A 20911-nucleotide genomic window follows, 5' to 3' on the forward strand; every position below is an offset into this window, starting at 1 on the left:
ACTATGTAAAATCAAATACCACATTCCCAGGAGTAAAAACCTTTAACAAGAAGTCAATTCAAAAAGCCACAAAACACAAAGCGTTATTTGAAAAATGGGAACTGAACAACACAAGCAGGAACAAACACCAACACACTGGGCTCAGTCAAACATAATGAGGTATTTCATATAAAACAACAAATCTGCTCTGCTGTTAAATTTAAGCAGGCAGAAATTTGGCAATGAAGTATGGCAGCTCTGCAGAGTTCATTTTGCTTCATTATGTACTTACATCCAGTTTTTTCTTCAGTATATAAAATAAATTCTTCAAAAATCAATCAGATTTGGAGGATTCATTTATTATCCCTAATCACAGTGTAGCAGAGAGGTCTTCTTTCTGAACAGAATATCCCTTTTGCATGTGGAGGTGTAGTCTTTTTACAAATAATGAATACATATTGTGCGTTTAAGTAGACTGCTCCCACACACTGAATAGTTAGGTCCCTTGCAGCAAAAGTCTTTCTTTATTCCACAAAAACAAAGGAGGAAACAGGTAAGAGGAAGAATATTTATTCTGTGAAAACTGGTTAGTAACTTTGATCAGAGAGTAGAGTTGCATGAAACTGCCTTCTAACACACTGGAGTAAATTTTTGCCTGCAATTTACTGTATTATTTAATTGAACTTCAAAGCAAAACCAAAGAGACACCACAGGAAAAAAAATTAACACTCTATAGAAAGTTAAACCATTGTCAGGGTCCAGAGTATTAGCCGATAGCATAGTACTCTGTATTTCAAACAACAGGAAGCCATTTGGGCAGCCAAGTAGTATTTCTGGATTGTGAATCTTTTGTCAACAACCACTGATGGGTTCATTTTGATCTGGACAGTAAAATATGTTGTTATGCTTATGTTAGAATAGTGTGAAATCACTGTTAATGGTATTGGTCTAACAATGTTATGCATTAGTATGCAAGTGTTTAATTATTTTGAATATTTATGTCACTTTTTATTTGATTGTGTTGGCATTGTATTTTAGTATGATGGAAAGAAGGTTGATTGTTGGATTTCTCATTGGCCTTTCCCCTGGAAATTCTCTTTGTAAAAATTGAAGCCACCTACAGAAAGGTGAATCTTAGTAAGTCTTGCAGGATTACTAGGTTTCAGGAACTGTTACAGCACAGCTTGTTGAACGACCTCCTGACTTCAAACCAGAATTACTTCTGATCTTTATATTGTGAAATCCAATCACTTGCCAACATTTTGAAAGAAGATGTTCTCAGAAGTATCACTATTTTTACATGAAGAGCTCACATGGCAGCGTTTGAGCCAATGAAAAAGCTGAAGCAGGGGAACCCAATTATTGCAATAACATCATAATTTAATAATTCAATACCAACTCTAATTGCACAAATTAGAATGCCAGTTGTGGTTCTTGGAGATGAACAACTCTAAACTTTGACCCCAGTGTTAAGAACTGCATGCTCAATAGTCTATGATGGCAGCCTTGAAGAGTAATGGTCACTGCTTAAGAAGAAATTAATTTACTCTGGAGACTGCTGGCGAGCAGTATCAGTAAATGAACTGAAGAATGGAAGTATTCATTTTGTGAATCAAATATGATCAAGATATAAAGCCTAGATGCTACAGTTTGCTCTCATCTACACCTTCTTTTAGGAATATTTGTAAAATTAAGTAGTTTTGAAACAAAATAAATATGATAAATACAGATATATGTTCACAGTGTATTGCAACAACTCCATATTGCCGGTTGATTATAAAAGGATTGTTTGCTTGAAGTAAGATTACAGCATTCTAAGCAATACAAGAATGGTTTGTACTTTTAAGAAGAATGTGCTTCATCCTGGTAGCGATGTGAGCCCACGGAAGAACCTGTCAGCACCAGGGGCACCAAAAAAGTGGCTTGTTTGAAAAGCAGGAAATCCTTCAAGAACAGAGACATGGCCATATCCAGGAGAGGGAGAGGGCATACTCATATCCTGCCAAGGAGAGTCTTTGATACGAAGAACATCATTTCTTATCTCAACGAGTACTTCACGGACCAAGGGCAATTTGAAAACTTTGAGATGGATTAAGTCAGTCACTGATTGAGGTTTGCAGTTCAACGATTCAACGTGAAATATAACATGAGAGGCACAGTACAGGCAAACGGTGCTGTACTTCTGAAGAGCTCACTGGCTGTGCTGTTGACTTTCTGCATCTGTGGATTCTGGAAAGAGCCGTCTATTGTATATATCAAGCTTTTAAAATGCCCCTTTCCTGTCTAGAGTCACAGACTTTCTACAGCTTTTTTGCTGGTTCTATGTATCGTTATTCATAACTGAGTAATAACATAAATGGACTGAGGTATAAACAGCTATTTTGTTTCTATGTATAAATCGTCTATGTGTGAAAGACTACTGCTTGTTGTTGTTGTATCTAACATTCACTCTCCTTCTAATACAGATATAATATATCTTTTGGCTTTTATACTATCTGTTGGTTTTTATTGATTAAGGGTAATGGATGAGGGTGAAATGAAGAAGTTTTTGTTAGCATTTCTCTCCCACAGATAAAGTGTGGTTTTGTGGTTACCCTTTGCAAATCCATAATAGTCGCAACTGTACTTTTCACAGCCATTACACTCCTTTCACATAAAATAATGCTTTAACATCAGCCAAGTTTATTATGAAGAAAAACAATGCACTTCCTTCACTGTTCTTGAAATCACAGATTCTTACCTTTTTTTATATGTAATATCCATGTACAATATAGAAGTGGAAAAATGAGCCAAGACATAACAATGTTCACTTGACAGTGAGGCTACAATATAAATATCACAGTACCACAACATATCAGTTCTGAGTCATCAGTCCTTCTATGCCATCAATGAAGGCCTAAGATAACATAATTTAAGGTTTTTTTTTTTTAATTAAACTGATGTGAGTCAGTAAGAACAAGCAGCTGAAACAAACTTCCTGTGGAAGGTTGCTGGACTAACTCTGCCTGATAGGGTGAGGAGATAAGCAATGCAGCAGAGTTTCAGAATTGAACCACTGCCATCTTGGCACCTTCCCCTGGGAAGTATAAAAGGCACAGCTCACTGGGAGAAGACCCTTGCATAAATCCAGGAAAGGTCAGACAGACTATATGTCTCACATGGCCTAGGAGTGTCTGGAATTTCCCCAGGAAGTGTTAAAAAAAAGTTGCTGATGATGAAATTGGCATATTTTCTTTTATTTCTGTGGGCAAGTCTATTTCAGTCAGTGCTTAAAATAATTTGTTACCATGCCACAATATGTTTGAATTATATATTTGACCTTGGCGAATGGAAAGTTTCAAAAAACTGACAAAATCAACTGATTTTCTGTTAAAGTAGTCAATGATCAGTGATCAAAATACTCCACAAAAGTCTTGATGGACCCTTTAATTTTAATATAAAGCATTCAAATTAGTATTTTTTGTTTTAGATTCAAGAGTGTTCTTGTTATAAATTCATTCACATTTGTTTAATGGATACTGCATTTCTTTGTTTATTTTGGGCAATAATACAGAGGTGACCAAGCTTCAGTCAGTGTCTACATGCTGGAAGCACTGATACTTTGAAATATCCTGAAGGTATCTAAAGCTATTTAGATAATGTACTATTTCTAATGTAACATTTTCAGAGCATTTTACAATAAAGATCCACAGTATTACTGTTTACTTATTTATCAGTGGAATGTTCAACTTAAAGGCAGGATATATGATATATGTCTGTCACACAGAATAACCTTCATTCTGCCAAAGACAGACTGACATTTTCTTGAAAAAGCAGTTTCATTTTGGACATTTTTAAACCCAGAACTTAACTTTTAGGAATGCCAGTATCTTGAATCTCAAATAAACAGAATAAGAGGTTACAGTGGTGCTAATGGACCTACAAAGATTTCTCTAATAACCAACGATAACCTAAAGGAATTGAACATTAGGATACTGAAGAAATGACTGCTAAAAATGGGCTAATGACGTGAATAATGATTTTAATATAATTTCAAGAAGGAGCAGCTATTAGCGACACTAGGAATGTCTTGGCTGTATTTTTAAATCAATGTAATCATATCCTGATAAAAAGGTATCAATTTCTACCATAAACATGAAAATTTCCAAGTGTGCCTAAATATTTGACTGATAGTGTATGCCCGAGGCATGGTGAAAGATGTAACGTGAATGATAAACACCAAGCAGCAGTAAATTAGCAAGTAGAACATATGTAGAATCTGATTGATACAGAGGTACTGGATATACTTACATTTTGACCCAGTAAAACTCTTGTGCAAAGAAATAGATTCTTTTTGTTACTTATTTTTTCCTCACAGGCAACATTTGAGTTTGGATCAAGAGCACTCGCTAGAGACCGCAACTACTGATACAGAGGTGCCCACCATAACACACATGCGCCTACCCAGAAAAAAAATTAAATAAAGAACAGATAGTCAATGAAATGACATTATTAATTATTAAAAGTATTCACTTTAAAAAAAAAAAAAGTATTTGTAATATTATAGTACTAAATACTTACCTCAGACTCCTAAATGTGTGGGTGATCTTTAACAGTATATTAGTGTTTAGGGACAGGCATTAATGACTGGTAGGACCTAAAACAGAAAACAAAAAATAATTTGAACAACTTGTGATTTTTGTGTGTTTTGCACTGCATACGTGAATACATCTTTATTTAAAGATTACTAAGGGGGTTATACTGCTAAGAACATACCAGATTCTTTGACAATGTACCATCTACTCTCTAAAGCAAGTTTATTATAAATGCTGCTGGGACAAGATGAGAGATATCTGGAATGACTCTAAATTAGTATTAAGCAGGCTTAATGATGGGTAGATTGATTACTTTGTTATTTTTTAAGCAATAATACACTAACAGATCCGACTGTGTCTTCAGTTCAATCTAACACCCCCAATCTAAACAAACCACTGACTGCAGGTTAGAGAGAATAGCTGGGCTCTCTACCTGCTGACAAAACAAGATTAGGCTCAAATAATTTCTCCAATCTAAAAAATACAAAAAAGTCCAAATATGAAAAATTAAGGTAAGACATATCATTACTAGTTAATAATTAAACAAAAACTGAATCAACATAAAGTAGATGCTTCCCAAATGCAGTGAGTTATTGCTTATTTCTCAGTGTGCTCTGCCCTTAAACACTACACATACTGAAGCAGCAGTGAATCAAACGGCACAGTGAACGTCAGGTGACAATTGAACTTTATGCAAATTCAGACAACATAAAAACACAGTACCTTGAATTTTCAGATAGCCATGCCAAATTCCATTCACACTATTTTAATATTTCAAATGCATTTTTTATTTGAATGCAGTGCTAGGAAAACAGATAGGTAAACAAATAAAGGAAGTAATCATATATAATCTCTAACAAGCCAGATAATTACAGAGGATCTTTAATATTTTGAATTATTAGTTACAAAAATACCTAGGAATGTTAACCTGCACATTCCATGCCTCTGTGTAAATGAACAGGATTTTCATTTTTGAAAGGAGGAATTTCAGTTTAAGTTTTAGGAACACTAATTCCAGACGACTGGGATGAGGACTGACAGGGACAACGCAACACATTAATACCCTAAGACTTGGATCCAAATCAATAATACTGCATTTTTTTAAATGTTCTGCAATATATTAGGAATTTGGATTCAATTCTACAATATATTGAGATTTTCTTTTTTTTTACTGAATTTGAACTTTAAATCATATTCCTTATAGGCAAAAATGTCTGTTATGCAGAATCAGAAAAACCCTCACTGACACCGTATATCATATATATATATAATGTTAAAAATAAAACAAAAAAAAAAACACCTTTTTGTTAACTATAGTTTAGTTCCACCCTTAATAAACTAGATATGAAGAGAATTATTGCCTATTCTTTACATTCCTCAGTTTTTCTTTTCCAGTTTTTCTGTGGTGGTGTTCTGTGCCACCACCTGATCAAAGACCTTTGGGTGGATGCGTCTTAGCTTTTCTTATGTAAGACAAATGCTTTTTAATGATTTTTATATAAAAACTGAAGTGTCACTTGACAATTTCTACAACTGGTATAAAAATGATGGTACACTGAAAAAAATGTTTACCGAAACTAAAAATATTGTAATGCAGGTAGACTGGACCTGGGAGAGACTCAAAGTGTTTAAGAAACTGGAATAAATTAAACATCGATTTTAAGATGAAGTTTACAACATTCTACTTTACTGACAAAATTAAAGTCGAACTTGCGAGATTAAAGGCATGAAAAGAAGAATAGGCTGAAGTTAAACCCTACTATAACTTAAGTATCATGTTAAATGCTTCATATTCTAAATGTTCCCTGACCCAGTCGTTAATTGCTACATGCTTCTTAAATGGGCTTTCTTTTACGCCGACATGAGTGCACAGACAGTAATCACCACAAAGAATACATTACATTCATGAAATTACAGCTTTCTAAACCATTTAGAATACTACGATGTATATTTGATATCATTTTCATGATGAAAAACATTAAAGCATGTATTAAACATGTAAAGGCACCATAACACTACTGCGCCAGTCCTAGCAATCATCGACCGTGGATGGGGCGCCCACTCATCGCATGTTGTATATGAACACACACATACAGTAGTAGTGTCAATTTATTTTCACCAAATCCCCCATCCTGCATGCCTTTGGGAGTCAAAATTTAAAAAAAATATTTTGTGGCCATAATACACTTTTGTGCGACACTCAGACGGTGGGCTGCAACTCGCTTTTTCACATCAACTTTGGTATATGACCAGTTTTTTTTTATTTCGGGCACTGTGCAACTTACTGAATTGGAACTTCTTTGTGCCTTCGCCACACTGTGCCACTCCATCAATTTCCTTATGGTTGCTTATACCACTGCTTAAGCCACCAAATATTTTTTCTTGTTTTAGATTAAGTATCTTGAGGGAAGGATGATGTCTTTCTAAGTACTTGTTTGCCTTTTGTATGGTAACTCTGCCTTACATATACTCCACAGTGTATGCTTTTCACCTTCGGCAATCATAAAATGCTTCCCAACAGTTGAGGTAAGGAATGCTCATGGGAAAAATATATATATATTATTTTTACCAGAATCCACTATTGTGTATTGAATTTGGATCCCCCGCATGCTTACTGAGTGTTCTCACATGCATCAGGAAATCAAAACGTTTGTAAACTACACAGCTGATTCACTGTACGGGAATCAGAATAGGCACAAATCAGCCGATTCCCAATTAGCAAAGAATCACTGAAATAAACCAACAAATATTAAAGGAATACTCAACCTGATAGATTTATATTGCTCAAGAAAAAATCACCAACATAACATGAATTTCTTATTTCTTCTGGTACACTTGCTTTAACACCTTAAGCAGTATGGGGTGTTTGGGATTACTGCAGCTAATTACATAACCAAAAAGTAACAGCTATTATTCTGCTTATGTAACAGAGGAGCTGCAAATGGCTGAATAGCAGTGATTACAACACTTCAAATATTTGCAAGAAAGTATCTATAGAATTAAAAATCTTTGTTTACACCAATATCAATTAAATTTAAAAACTTTTGTCTCTGGGATTTCTTTGCAAAGATCAGGATTTTACAATACATAAACAAGACATTTTATGATCTGTCTATCGATCGATCTGATTTACAACCCTGGAATCATTTTTCTTTCTTTAGTCAGTCAGCTATCATTGTAACATTCCATCCAATAGCATTGCAAATATATAGCGTTTGGCACAAGGTGTCCCCTTTTTTAGAAACATTTAGTCTCTTGTACCACAACTATCTATCTAGATTGATAGATTGACAGATAGATAAATAGACAGACAGATACACAAACACACAACCTTGAACACATTTATCACAAGACAGAGAAACCAAATATTTTGTTCAACGGATTGGAGTTTTTGTGTTGCAATTCACACATCTTCTCCTGCCTTCTGTTGTAGCTGCATCCTCATTTATTTTTGTTGTTGTCTTGTTTTGCATTTCACATTTGGAATAAACTAAGTACATACATATATTTTCATAACAGCATCTTCCACTGCTGGGTTATGAGAGTGGGGACAATGCCTTTACTGGTACACATGAGCGAAGGGCAGGAAATAGCCATGGGCAGGACCCTGAGCTAGTCACTCTCTCTCTCTCTCTCTCACACACACACACACCTAAATCAGTGTTTCTTAGCCACTTTTAGGTCACAAGTGACCATCGCTGAGTTGCAATCACATTGGACATTTTCACAATATAACATGCCAATTCTAATCACACTGTCTTCAATATCTCGCCCCGGACTGCTCATCAATTTAATTTCCCAATTGTAATCACACTCATTTCTGCCTTCCAGGGTGGAAGTGCGGGTGGGGTGTAGCAGTTACTTTTCTTTATTTTGAAGAAGATGACAACATTTTCATAGTTCAAATTTTAAGTCTTACTGCACATCAACCAAACAATCCACATTCAGTCTCACAGAAACAAGATGTAAAGATGAGTGAAGATTAGCTGTTGCATAAGCAATATATTTTCTGTTTTTTTATGCACAGCTGTGACATATAGTATAAGAAGTGACCAATCATAGACAGCTATACATGACTGAACAGTTCTGAAACTCAGCTATCCAATGGTAATGAGCCTTTCACTGAATGTGGCTGGATGTAGGTGATATCTTCGATAAAAGCACATTCACTCAGCTGTGATGCACTGCTCACCTCAGCATATACATGTGCATGTCTCATATTTTACTAATGAAAGCATGAAGGCGAGCAAACAACATAGAAAATTACATTTTACTAAAAAAAAAAAAAAAAAGATAGTTTGTAAAAATACCATTATTGCTTTTCATTAGTAGAGGGTTCATTACAATATACACAAATACAGTGCATCCGGAAAGTATTCACAGCACATCACTTTCTCCACATTTTGTTATGTTACAGCCTTATTCCAAAATGGATTAAATTCATTTTTATCCTCAGAATTCTACGCACAACACCCCATAAAAATGTGAAAAAAGTTTACTTGAGGTTTTTGCAAATTTATTAAAAATAAAAAAACTGAGAAATTACATGTACATCAGTATTCACAGCCTTTGCTCGATACTTTGTTGATGCACCTTTGGCAGCAATTACAGCCTCATGTCTTTTTGAACATGATGCCACAAGCTTGGCACACCTATCCTTGGTCAGTTTCTCCCATTCCTCTTTGCAGCACCTCTCAAGCTCCATCAGGTTGGATGGGAAGCGTCGGTGCACGGTCATTTTAAGATCTCTCCAGAGATGTTCAATCGGATTCAAGTCTGGGCTGTGGCTGGGCCACTCAAAGACATTCACAGAGTTGTTCTGAAGCCACTCCTTTGATATCTTGGCAGTGTGCTTAGGGTCGTTGTCCTGCTGAAAGATGAACCAGCGCCCCAGTCTGAGGTTAAGAGCGCTCTGGAGCAGGTTTTCATCCAGGATGTCTCTGTACATTGCTGCAGTCATCTTTCCCTTTATCCCGACTATACTCCCAGTTCCTGCTGCTGAAAAACTTCCCCACAGCATGATGCTGCCACCACCATGCTTCACTGTAGGGATGGTATTGGCCTGGTGATGTGCGTGCCTGGTTTCCTCCAAACGTGACGCCTGGCATTCACACCAAAGAGTTCAATCTTTGTCTCATCAGACCAGAGAATTTTGTTTCTCATGGTCTGAGAGTCCTTCAGGTGCCTTTTGGCAAACTCCAGGCGGGCTGCCATGTGCCTTTTACTAAGGAGTGGCTTCCGTCTGGCCAGTCTACCATACAGGCCTGATTGGTGGATTGCTGCAGAGATGGTTGTCCTTCTGGAAGTTTCTCCTCTCTCCACAGAGAACCTCTGGAGCTCTGACAGAGTGACCATCAGGTTCTTGGTCACCTCCCTGACTAAGGCCCTTCTCCCCCGATTGCTCAGTTTAGATGGCCAGCCAGCTCTAGGAAGAGTCCTGGTGCTTTTGAACTTCTTCCACTTACGGATAATGGAGGCCACTGTGCTCATTGGGACCTTCAAAGCAGCAGAAATGTTTCTGTAACCTTCCCCAGATTTGTGCCTCAAGACAATCCTGTCTTGGAGGTCTACAGATAATTCCTTTGACTTCATGCTTGGTTTGTGCTCTGACATGAACTGTCAACTGTGGGACCAAATATAGACAGGTGTTTGCCTTTCCAAATCATGTCCAATCAACTGAATTTATCACAGGTGGACTCCAATTAAGCTGCAGAAACATCTTAAGGATGATCAGGGGAAACAGGATGCACCTGAGCTCAAATTTGAGCTTCATGGCAAAGGCTGCTTTCTCAATTTTTTTATTTTTAATAAATTTGCAAAACTCTCAAGTAAATTTTTTTCACGTTGTCATTATGGGGTGGTGTGTAGAATTCTGAGGAAAAAAAATGTATTTAATCCATTTTGGAATAAGGCTGTAACATAACAAAATGTGGAAAAATTGATGCGCTGTGAATACTTTCCGGATGCACTGTATATTGTAAATAAAGCACATGTGAAGTGTAGTGTTTAAAATACAGATTTACTACTATAAACTTTACTATTTATAATACTAGGCCACTCGCCAACCCCCCCGCCTGTGTTACGCGCCAGCAACTTCACGTCTCTGCCACTTACGTATGTGAATTTCACTTTCACCAAACAACAAAACTTAATTCTCGCTGATTGGCCTCTTCATTGGAAAGAAACACTACTTTTCCCTGATGGCCGAATTAGACGTTCTACAAATCTCCGACTTAAATTTTAAAGCCGAACAATACATTTGACCTCTTTTTGCTGTTCCATTATTTCACAGAGTAATAACTTCTGTTTGTTTGCGCTAATGCTTTACTATGATTTTTTTTTTGAGACTTTTGAATTTTCGTACTTCCATTATCTGTAACCTGCTCTGCATGTGTATCACGCCAACGTTATTGAATTCTTTACGATGTTCTACTTTATCATCTATTCTTTGTCTTTTATTTCCGAGCCCCGGGTGTGGTTAAATCTCTTGGCACAAAGTCTCAACTTGCGGGACGTGAAAGTGTCTCTCTGAGAAAGTCACGTCTCATATCTCTTCCCAAGATTTTTTTATTATAATAGAGAGATTTCATTTAATCACTTCATACAAGCTTTAATTGAGAAGTAGGAGTCCTGGACTTCATTTAGGGTGGATATGTTGAAGAACAGCAAAGTGGCTAGTCCCACAGCTTTACAGCTTCAGAAAATTGCGCCCATTTCCTGGCCTCCAGGCTATCTCCCTGTGACACTGCAGAATTACTCCATATGTTTTTCTTATACATCCCTTAGGTTAGCTTAAATTAACCTATTATGTGCAATGTGTGTGTTAAACTGACCTTACCAGCACAGCATTCTGATTTGGTTCCAGCCTTACATTAAATACTGGCAGTAATGGCTTCAGTTTCTGAATTGGATCAATCTTGGAGGAGGGAATTGGGGTGCTGCTACTAATAAACAACAGAGCAAATTTAATCCAGTCTTAGCAGGACAAAATTCTGGGAAATTTGGTGATATTACATTATCATACTTAAAAAGTGGATGAAACACCCTACCTCCTAAGAATTTTAAGGTTATTGTGTTTACAGTAAAGCAGTGCAGTTAAGCAAGCCTGAAGGACTCTTTTGGTAAAGCAAACAAGCCTCCAAGTTATAAAACGAATCCTGCTTTCATTGGAAACAAATGCACAGCTTTCATGTAAAATGAAGTTTCATTTTTCAAGGGTTAAGATCAAATGTTAAACAAACAAAACTGTCACTCCAGAATAATAATTTTCATTATTGAATAATAAAGGTACTGACATTTGTACATTCAGGAACACATTAACACATGCTTACATGCATATAGTACACATACTAGAAAGACACTTATGCACATAGTATACCTGAAAGAAAGTGTTAGGTCTTATGCAAGATGTCTTTTTTTCTTTCTTTTAGGAAGACATTAGGTCAGTTAATAGCTTGAACTGTGAACACACCAGAACACATCATTCAACAAGGGCATAGCTGAGTGATTACTCTTAATAATACAATTTCCTAATGCTGATGTTTTTCAAGTTAAAAGCAACGTATGTAATTACACAACTCTGAACAATGATATGCATGTCTAGGCTTGGACCCGCACAGGAAAGAAAACTCTTCAAGTGACCTATTGTGCTCAAAAGTTAAAACATTTTGTAATTGTGCAATATGTAAACACAATAGTACATGTAATTTTACGTCTATTATTCAGTCTATGTATACACATTTCCAAAACTCCATGCATTCCAACTGCACATATTACAGGTAAGTAATGGTTGCAATACTATGGAGAGAATCCAATATTTATGTCTGTTGTTTACCAAAATAGAGTGACAGATGAAGAGTTTACATTTATTTGAACACATGATCTAAAATTCTATAAATTAAAAATGCTCTGGTGATCAACATTAGTTATCAGTTATCCTTGTACGCTGAACAGATACAAATTTCATTTTAAGGAATACAAAAACAGCATGGGTAATTCATTTTAAATTACTTTCACTCTTATATACAGTAGGTATTCAGGGATGCATTGTAATAATACAAACTCCACCATATTATAACTTTTTAAAAATCAGTGCCAAATATATTAAGCATCTTGTCCACTTCAGTTTGACTAGGTCATGAACAGAAAGTGTGCTGCTACACTATAACCCAGCAGAAATTAACACAAGAAATGTGCCATTACAATATATAGCCTTAATGTTGCTATTAGATACGGTGTCTATTTAGTTAAAACAAGCAGGTGTCAGGTATCAAAAATAATAATTACACACTAATAAAGTGCACTCTGCACTTAAAAGGCATTACATTTAGTGGCAGGTCCTGGCTTTATACCCATGTGAAACTCTCCTTGACTTGGGAGTGGGATAAGTGTATATGATAGTGTTTTGTGACAGAATTTTGACTCCTCTTGACATCATAAAACGTTAAATTTCCTAATTCTAGTTGGTTTACATTGGAAGGTGTACAGAAAAGTACAGTCACTGGCTTGCAGACACATGATAAACTGTGCTCTTACACATGTGCCTTGTTGAAACTACTGAAGGAAAGCTGCATCCTTTGTGAATCTTTGTACAATCAAAAGATATTTATTTAGAGAAAAGTAAAACAGAGTAGTCAATGCTTTCCATGGAACACACAAATGATTTTCTCACATTCATTTCATCACATACCACCACTCATGAAAGCAGCGCTGCTCATACAACTTCAGCTGGAAAGTATTCAGCCTCACTGGCTTTGTGTAACTTGACCCTTTACTACAGGCCACAGTTTCCATTCTGGGCTGATCTGCCTGGAATCTGAAGCTGGAATACACCATCCATATCTATTTCCTTAAAGGTCTCTGGTTTCTTCTGCAGGTAATAATAAACATACTTATAATAGTAAGAATTTGTGTGGTTAGAATATTTGTGATGTTGCACTCAGCACAGTAAAAGACTTAATACACTGCAGAATCAAATGTCATAAAAAGCATACTGCAATGTTCCAAGAATGGGATTCACCTGTTCATAGTGTACAAATCCTCACTATGGTTCTCTTTATTATTTTGAATAAAACATCTGGCCATTTCCTCAACTAAACTGAGAGTGAAGCTCATCTTTTCCACAATTAGGAATTAACATGTATATCATTTGAGGCCCCAGTGTACCGAAAGGCTTAGAGCTGCCTATTTGTAACACTGTAGACCCACTACATTCCCACAATGTCAACAGATGCACCATGATTTTATTTTTTATTTTTTCTCCAGCCGTCTGGAGTTTTTTTGTTTTTTCTGTCCCCCCTGGCCATTGAACCTTACTCTTATTCGATGTTAATTAATGTTCATTTATTTTGTTTTATAATTGTGTCTTTCATTTTTCTATTCTTTAATATGTAAAGCACTTTGAGCTACTGTTTGTGAGAAAATGTGCTATATAAATAAATGTTGTTGTTGTTGTTGTTATGATGGAATACATCCGAGAGTGTTTACTATTGCCTTGCTTCCAAAAAACCCTTGCAATTTTATGAAAAAAAAGAAAAAATAAATATTGACATTGTGTATTTGGAAAGTGACCATAAACATCAAGCAACACAGGGCTATTATAGGCAGTTGAGCTTCTCAACTATCCATCCATCCATCCATTTTCTAACCCGCTGAATCCGAATACAGGGTCATGGGGGTCTGCTGGAGCCAATCCCAGCCAACACAGGGCACAAGGCAGGAACCAATCCTGGGCAGGGTGCCAACCCACCGCAGGACACACACACAAACACATCCACACACCAAGCACAACTAACTTGGTTTAAAAAAAATGTTTACAAATTCAGCAATTCAGGTATGGCAGAAAAAAAGAAGACAAAGATGAGGGTCCCAGCATAAAGCGACAAAGTGTCAATGAACTGGAAGCACTGAAACTAAAATACAATGCAGTTTTCTTCTGGTACATGGAAGTAACCTTTTATGCAAGACTCATCTGACATAATGAGGTAAATTATGGGTAACCACTGACTGTGCGTAGTTGTGTTATGCTGTCTAAATGACAAAACAAATGGCTCCGTCTACGCAAATTCTGTCAGCTATTACTTTGCGTGTAGATATACACTGGCTGTAGATATTTCCGGTTAGCTGCAAACACATTTCATTTTACAATCTGACAGATTTACAGAAATTTGGTAGATGACCCTTTACAAACACCGACCAACATCCATCCATTATCCAACTCGCTATATCCTTACACAGGGTCATGTGGTTCTGCTGGAGCCAATTACAGCCAACACAAGGCACAAGACAGGAAACAAACCCTGGGCAGGGTACCAGCCCAACGCAGGGCACGGGCACGGGCACACACACACACACAAGGGACAATTTAGAATCGCCAATGCACCTAACCAGCATGTCTTTGGACTGTGGGTTGGAAACCGGAGCACCCGGAGGAAATCCATGCAGACACTGGGAGAACATGCAAACTCCACACAGGGAGGACCCGGGAAGCAAACCTGGGTCTCCTAACTGCGTGGTAGCGGCGCTACCACTGCATCACCATGCTGCCCCCTACCAACATATTCCAGCCTAAATTTGAACTAAGCTAAAATATGAAAAAACAAGCCTATATAAAAAAGAGAGAAAACTGAAAAAGCTCTATAGCATTACTCCTTTGCAATCAACTATGTAATTCATTTTTCAATGAAATATGAAATATTTTTCAAGTCTTTTTATCTTTGAAAACAGCTAAACAACTAAAATGTCCATTATATTTATTATAAATTGCACTCTTGCTCACAACAGGCATTGGCATATGTCACCAATCGGAATTTGGGGGTTTGGGAAATTCTGGAGTTGCTTGTAAAATATCACCATGTCATAAATTATTACTTTCATTACAGACATTTGACTTAAAAAGCAGATTACCAAGAAAAACAATCGTCTGTTGTGGTGGATGTATGTTGATTGCCAACACTTTGTTATGCCTCAGTGAGAAGGCTGCGAGTGTTTAAAGAAATGACCCAGAGAGGACACATTACAGAAGCAGAGGTTCAAAACAAGAAAAGCAGTCCTATCTTTCATCTAAGCTAAATCATTAAGCAAAAATCAAAAAGAAGAAAAAGAACCAGGAAATCTACACAGCAAAATTAATGAGTGCAAAAGTTTGTTTTTCATTTAAGTATCTGCAAACTCAGATAAGGAAAGGTCCTTACAGACAACCTTTCAACTCATTGTGTCGGTGATTTTAGGCAACATGACCTCCAAGGCCATTTTCATAGCAACCGGTAGTGCGTCCCAGTAAGGGGACTCCTAAAATGCAGGTGTGTGTAAGCAAATCAAGAAGGCATCGAAAAAGCAAACAAAAAAAAAAACACAAACATTTCAACACCTCATTGCAGTATAGAAAGAAAATCATGTCGGAAATTAATTCTGCATCCAAGAAACACAATTAATTGCCTATAAAGAACACCAAAGCAGGCTCAGAAGAACTCATACAAAATGAATAAGGAATGCTTGTCACAACATACTTGACACACTGGCCAAATTTTTACTCTCCATTTCTGCTAACTTCAAAGTACCTCAGAGTTCTTGGTCTCTGTGGAAGGGAACATGACACACAAACACTGAGCACAAGAACTGTGAACTGCCCTAAAAGCTGACCAAGTCAGAAAAAGCGGGGAATTACAAGCACTTCCTTTAGAAAGCCTTATAAATACCTTCAAACTTCTATTTTTCCCCCAATAAGGTCTGTCTGAAAATTGTAAAATACAAATAATGGTTTTACACGCATTATTGGGAATTGTACATCTATTTGTATTTTTTGTTATAATTTAGTTCATGCTGATAGCTGGAGAGAACCAGCAGATTTTTAAAAATGCACCATTTTCATTTGATTATTAAATATTTAGGGAGCTTTTCTGAATGGTTTCAAATGCTAAACAAATATGTGTATTTTTGATGAAGCATTTTAATGCTTCCTAGTGCATAATTGTTCCAATAAAGAATTAACTATTTTGGTTACCTTGAAAAATAAGTTAAGCTTGCTATTATCCCGTTGTTCTGATTTGTGTGGTATACCTTTTCTTTTAATATTTACACTCAGTCGTCGATAATAATCACTAGGTCACTTGATTACCAATATAATCAATAGTGGCAGCACTCAGGAAACAGTAACAAAGAAATATTAATGTACTGTAGTTCCTGGCCCAACTTTCCTCAATCTGTATAAATCAATACATAGACTGAACATGGCTAGGCAAATTCCTCCAGTAATCCCTAAACTGCAACCATATAACTTTTGAAATTCCAAAAACAGAGTAACACACAGTCTACGGAAAACTCAGAACAAGATAACAGGATCCTGGCAAAATTGACAAAAATGGGTATGTACTGTTGGCCGGCTTTCACATTTTGTTTGGCCAATAAGTCAGAAATATTAAAAACACAGACACTAATAGTAAATCCTATGATTACCCATAGTATATTACCCACTATTATGTTGTGTGTGCTGGAAAATGCAGCCTACCTGATGGCAAAACCCCAAGTGTTCCAAGAAATGACAAAGTTACACTTCAACAATTCAAGAAGCGTTATGCTACTATGGGTGTTTGGAAATCTTGTGACGTTGGGATCCTCAGTGAGCTGTCTCAGACATAAATAGTATCATTTGGTTAATGAGGAGGAGGTTGGGAGCATGCGCTCTACCACACGGCAAACCACCCGGATTGTAAACCGAATGCAGCCATGCAACAGGTGACACCTCAGCACCACAATGGAACAGAGTGAGGGTGCAGTGCCAATCCTGCACCAACCCCCAAGTTTTCCCTGCAAGTTGGAGCATGCACATTAACGTCATACCCAGGATGAAGCAATTGCAGGTTAACGGCCTTACTCAAGGGCCCAATGGAGCAGAGTCACTTCTGTTGTTTGTGGGATTCAAACCAGCAACCTTCTGATTGCCGGCACAGATTCCTAGCATCAGAGCCACCATTCTGGCCTATTTCGTTAAAGGTCGGCTTCAAACCCTAGATTTAGAACTAAATTACTATTTCCAATATATTTGATTCTAGTGGCTTCTTCGCCTCATTTCATTTCTTACCAATTTCTCTATCTTGACAGAACTTTCGGTTCTGAATGTCTCAGCTCAGCTACAATCAAGAAAGAAGTTCTTGTCATCTGTAATGCACTCTCAGCACATGATCCCACCTCAACCATGCCAATGCACAAACTCTTTAGATAGAATTACTGCACTTTTTTTTTCTTAATGGTGTTCCTACTCATAACATTATCAGAATACAATTTCAAAATGCTACCAAAGGAGTTCTAATTCAAATCAAATGCAATATTTAAAAAGGCCACCAAATGTCCTGTTCAAACAAAACTCTGCTACTCACTTATAAAGCTGTAAACTGCAATCCAACAGACTTTTCCTCTAAAACTCTTCCTGGATCCACCTACAAGAGACCATAGTTACCATATTTTCTTTTTCACTATTCAGAAGCCTCAATACAACTCTCTCTGTGCACAAGGAACACTCATTTGGCTTTATGGTTTCTGTCTTTTCTGGAAATCTCTCCCCAGCACTGTTCAATGGGACAGTGTCAGGGTTAACTTTCAAATTGAACCTGTAGTACTAGGGTGTTGTACCGTATTAGCCATTATGAATGTAGTGAGAAGTCAAGCTAAATGACACATTTTATTGGCTAACTAAAAAGATTACAATATGCAAGCTTTTGAGGCAACTCAGGCCCCTTCTCTTGCATATTGTAATCTTTTTAGTTAGACAATAAAAGGTGTCATTTTTCTTGACTTCTCATTATATTGCATCTGGAAACTCATCTCTTTTATTCTTGCATTTCGGCAACTCCTTTGTAGAGAAAAGCCAAGCAAAATGACACCTTTTATTAGCTAACTAAAAAGATTACAATATGCAAGCTTTCAATGCAACTTAGGCCCCTTCTTCATTAGTTAAATTATCTAAGTTAACTATTAGGTACTTCTGTTTTACTATCAAATCTTTCTGTTTGCTTTTACATACTCTATATTTATACATTTGGAGGTTCTTCTTCATTACTATCATCTTATTATAATGCCAAATGCTACAATTATGCTGTCTTGTACTTCACCTTATTTTTTGTATTGTATTCTAGCATACGGTGGAAGGTGTAGTATAAAATAAAGTTTCATTTATTAACTGGAATAATTAAAATGGGAATGTAATGTGGAAAAAATAAACATGAAAATAACATACATCTCTCTGAAAACAAATTAAACTATTCACCCAAATCTTCATGAAACAAATATCTTGACATAAAACTGAACAGCCAAACGATTTAAGGAAGCGTGTGTTTAAAGTACTCCAGTCATCCGCCAGTCAACAAATTGGATTCAGATTAAAGCAGCTGGTCGCTTTTAATTGGTTTATGTCAATACTGCGCCTTCCTAAATAGGATCGTTTATTACAGAAGCACATCCTATATGTAAAAAGGTTTTAGTCCAGCTCAGGTGTTGAATTTAATTTGAATAACCTTTGCCAGTGCATCTTGGTTGTTCACAACCCGGTTTTTCAACAGGCGGAGTCACTGCTTCTCCAATGAGATTTCGAGAACAGCAGTGAAACAAACAACTATCAGCAATGCATAAATTGACAATAAACACAAAAGAAGCACAACTGTGTACAGTAATGTTAAATTGTACGCGATTCCCCACAGCCCTTCCCTAAACACAAGCACGACGGCTGCAGATTGCTTGAAGCACTTTTTCTGCTTGGCAATTGTCGTACGGAGCAACGGTAACCTACGGAGCGCACCTGTCAGTCACACTATTGTTACTGCTGATTGTCAGTGAAAACTGTAAGTTATGTTATCAATGGTATGCAATTGCGTAATACTTCTCCTGCAAAATAACACATTCCAGTCTCATCCTAACTGGCGTGCCCTGCCACATAGTGTACCCAGTCCAGTCGAGCTGCTTTCTGCCATGCTACTAATGCTGTAAGATTGTTTTAGTTTTTCAGTCCCTAAAACAACACTGGGCCGGAAATGGACGCTGCAGGAATAAATGTACAGGTATGCAAAATAAGACAGAAAGTTGTTACACTGCTTAGCAAAATTAAAAGAATGATAAACGATCAGTCGAGCTGTATAATGACTTCTAAAACTTCCTTGCAGATCACAGACTAGTAATAAATGTATTTTTGATTCCATGCAAAAAAATGCCTTTAATATCTTTATTTTATCTGTAACTTACAAAAATGTATAGACTGTATGCTATATATGAAAGCACCCGACCGAAAATTTAAATTGCAAGTGAAAATGCAAAAAAAGGCCCAATCAGCCATACAAGACTAATTCACGCAATGGATCTATTGCGCTACCCAAAGATGCATTCACGCTCCTTGTGATCTTGTGCAACTTCACTTCAGATTCTTACCTGGATTCCTGTGTAGCTGCTCCAGACCTATGACGAGCTGCACCTCACGGCGTTCTTCTACGGAACAATCGACGCTTAACAACACAAAACCCTCACCACGGCTGAGCACCGCCCAAGTCACTCCGGAGGAAGTTGGTCGGCTCTAAAGAGGCGGGGCAAGGAAAACGCTACTGGCCAATCCGGGGGAGACTAACACATCCCATCGCCGGGTAACAGCATATGGAAATATGGTTGTTGATGTCAATATTATATAAGGTAAAGTAAGTGGGAACAAAGTTTACGGGAAAGGTCCTTAATGCCAGCGTGCCTAGCCCATTTCATTGCGTCAGAGTTTAGGAGGGCGGGATAGGTGCGCGCGGAGCACGTGAGAGGGTATTCGGCTCCCCATCAACAGACGTGTACGGCAGGCCGTCGTGTGTGTTGTATGCATCTAATGGGGTTAAAGAGACAGCACTGGATGGGAATGAACTAACACAAATTGCGTGCTGTGTTAAAGATCAAACAGTTGGGAATGAATCTTACAGGAACTGTGTATATAAAAAGTCTTAATTTTTTTGGGTCGTGAAATACACTATGGTAACCCAATATAACATCGTACTATACAGTGCATCCAGAAAGTAGTTAAACTTATACTGTAGATTTAATTTTAATTGAATAAATATGCCATATTCGACCCGCAAGCTACACTCTATAACCCGTTAAACAGTGAAAACATATTCTCAGAAAGGTTTCCAAATTAACAATCAATAACTGAAATATCTCAGTCATATATGTATTCAGACCCTTACTTCAGCAATTTGTAGAAGCACCGTTGTCAGCAGTTACAGCTTCACACCTTCTTGGGTCTCTCTGAGCTGTGCCCACCAGGAATTGGGCAGTTTATACCATTTTTCCTGGCAGATCCTCTCAAGCTCCGTTAGACTGCATGGGAGGTGTCTGTAAGCTGC

The 20911-nt window shown here is 37.2% G+C and overlaps 1 protein-coding gene across 3 annotated transcripts in view; it reads right to left on the minus strand.

The window, feature by feature from the left end:
* cep68 (centrosomal protein 68) overlaps window positions 1-20274 on the minus strand; it is a 75847-nt gene extending 55573 nt beyond the window's left edge. For 2 of the 3 annotated variants that reach the window (XM_039738003.1, XM_039738001.1), the window contains exons 1-2: window positions 19965-20274; window positions 4540-4615 (exon numbers count right to left, since the gene is read on the minus strand). The gene's annotated coding sequence lies outside the window, so the exon portion shown is untranslated. Of the gene's footprint in view, window positions 1-4539; window positions 4616-17926; window positions 17989-19964 lie in introns of those variants that run through there. The other variant, XM_039738002.1, reaches the window with a different exon arrangement.
* Between the last annotated feature and the right edge of the window lie 637 nt (window positions 20275-20911).

This window comes from Polypterus senegalus, chromosome 16, assembly GCF_016835505.1.
Source record: "Polypterus senegalus isolate Bchr_013 chromosome 16, ASM1683550v1, whole genome shotgun sequence".
Taxonomy (NCBI): Eukaryota; Metazoa; Chordata; class Cladistia; order Polypteriformes; family Polypteridae; genus Polypterus; species Polypterus senegalus.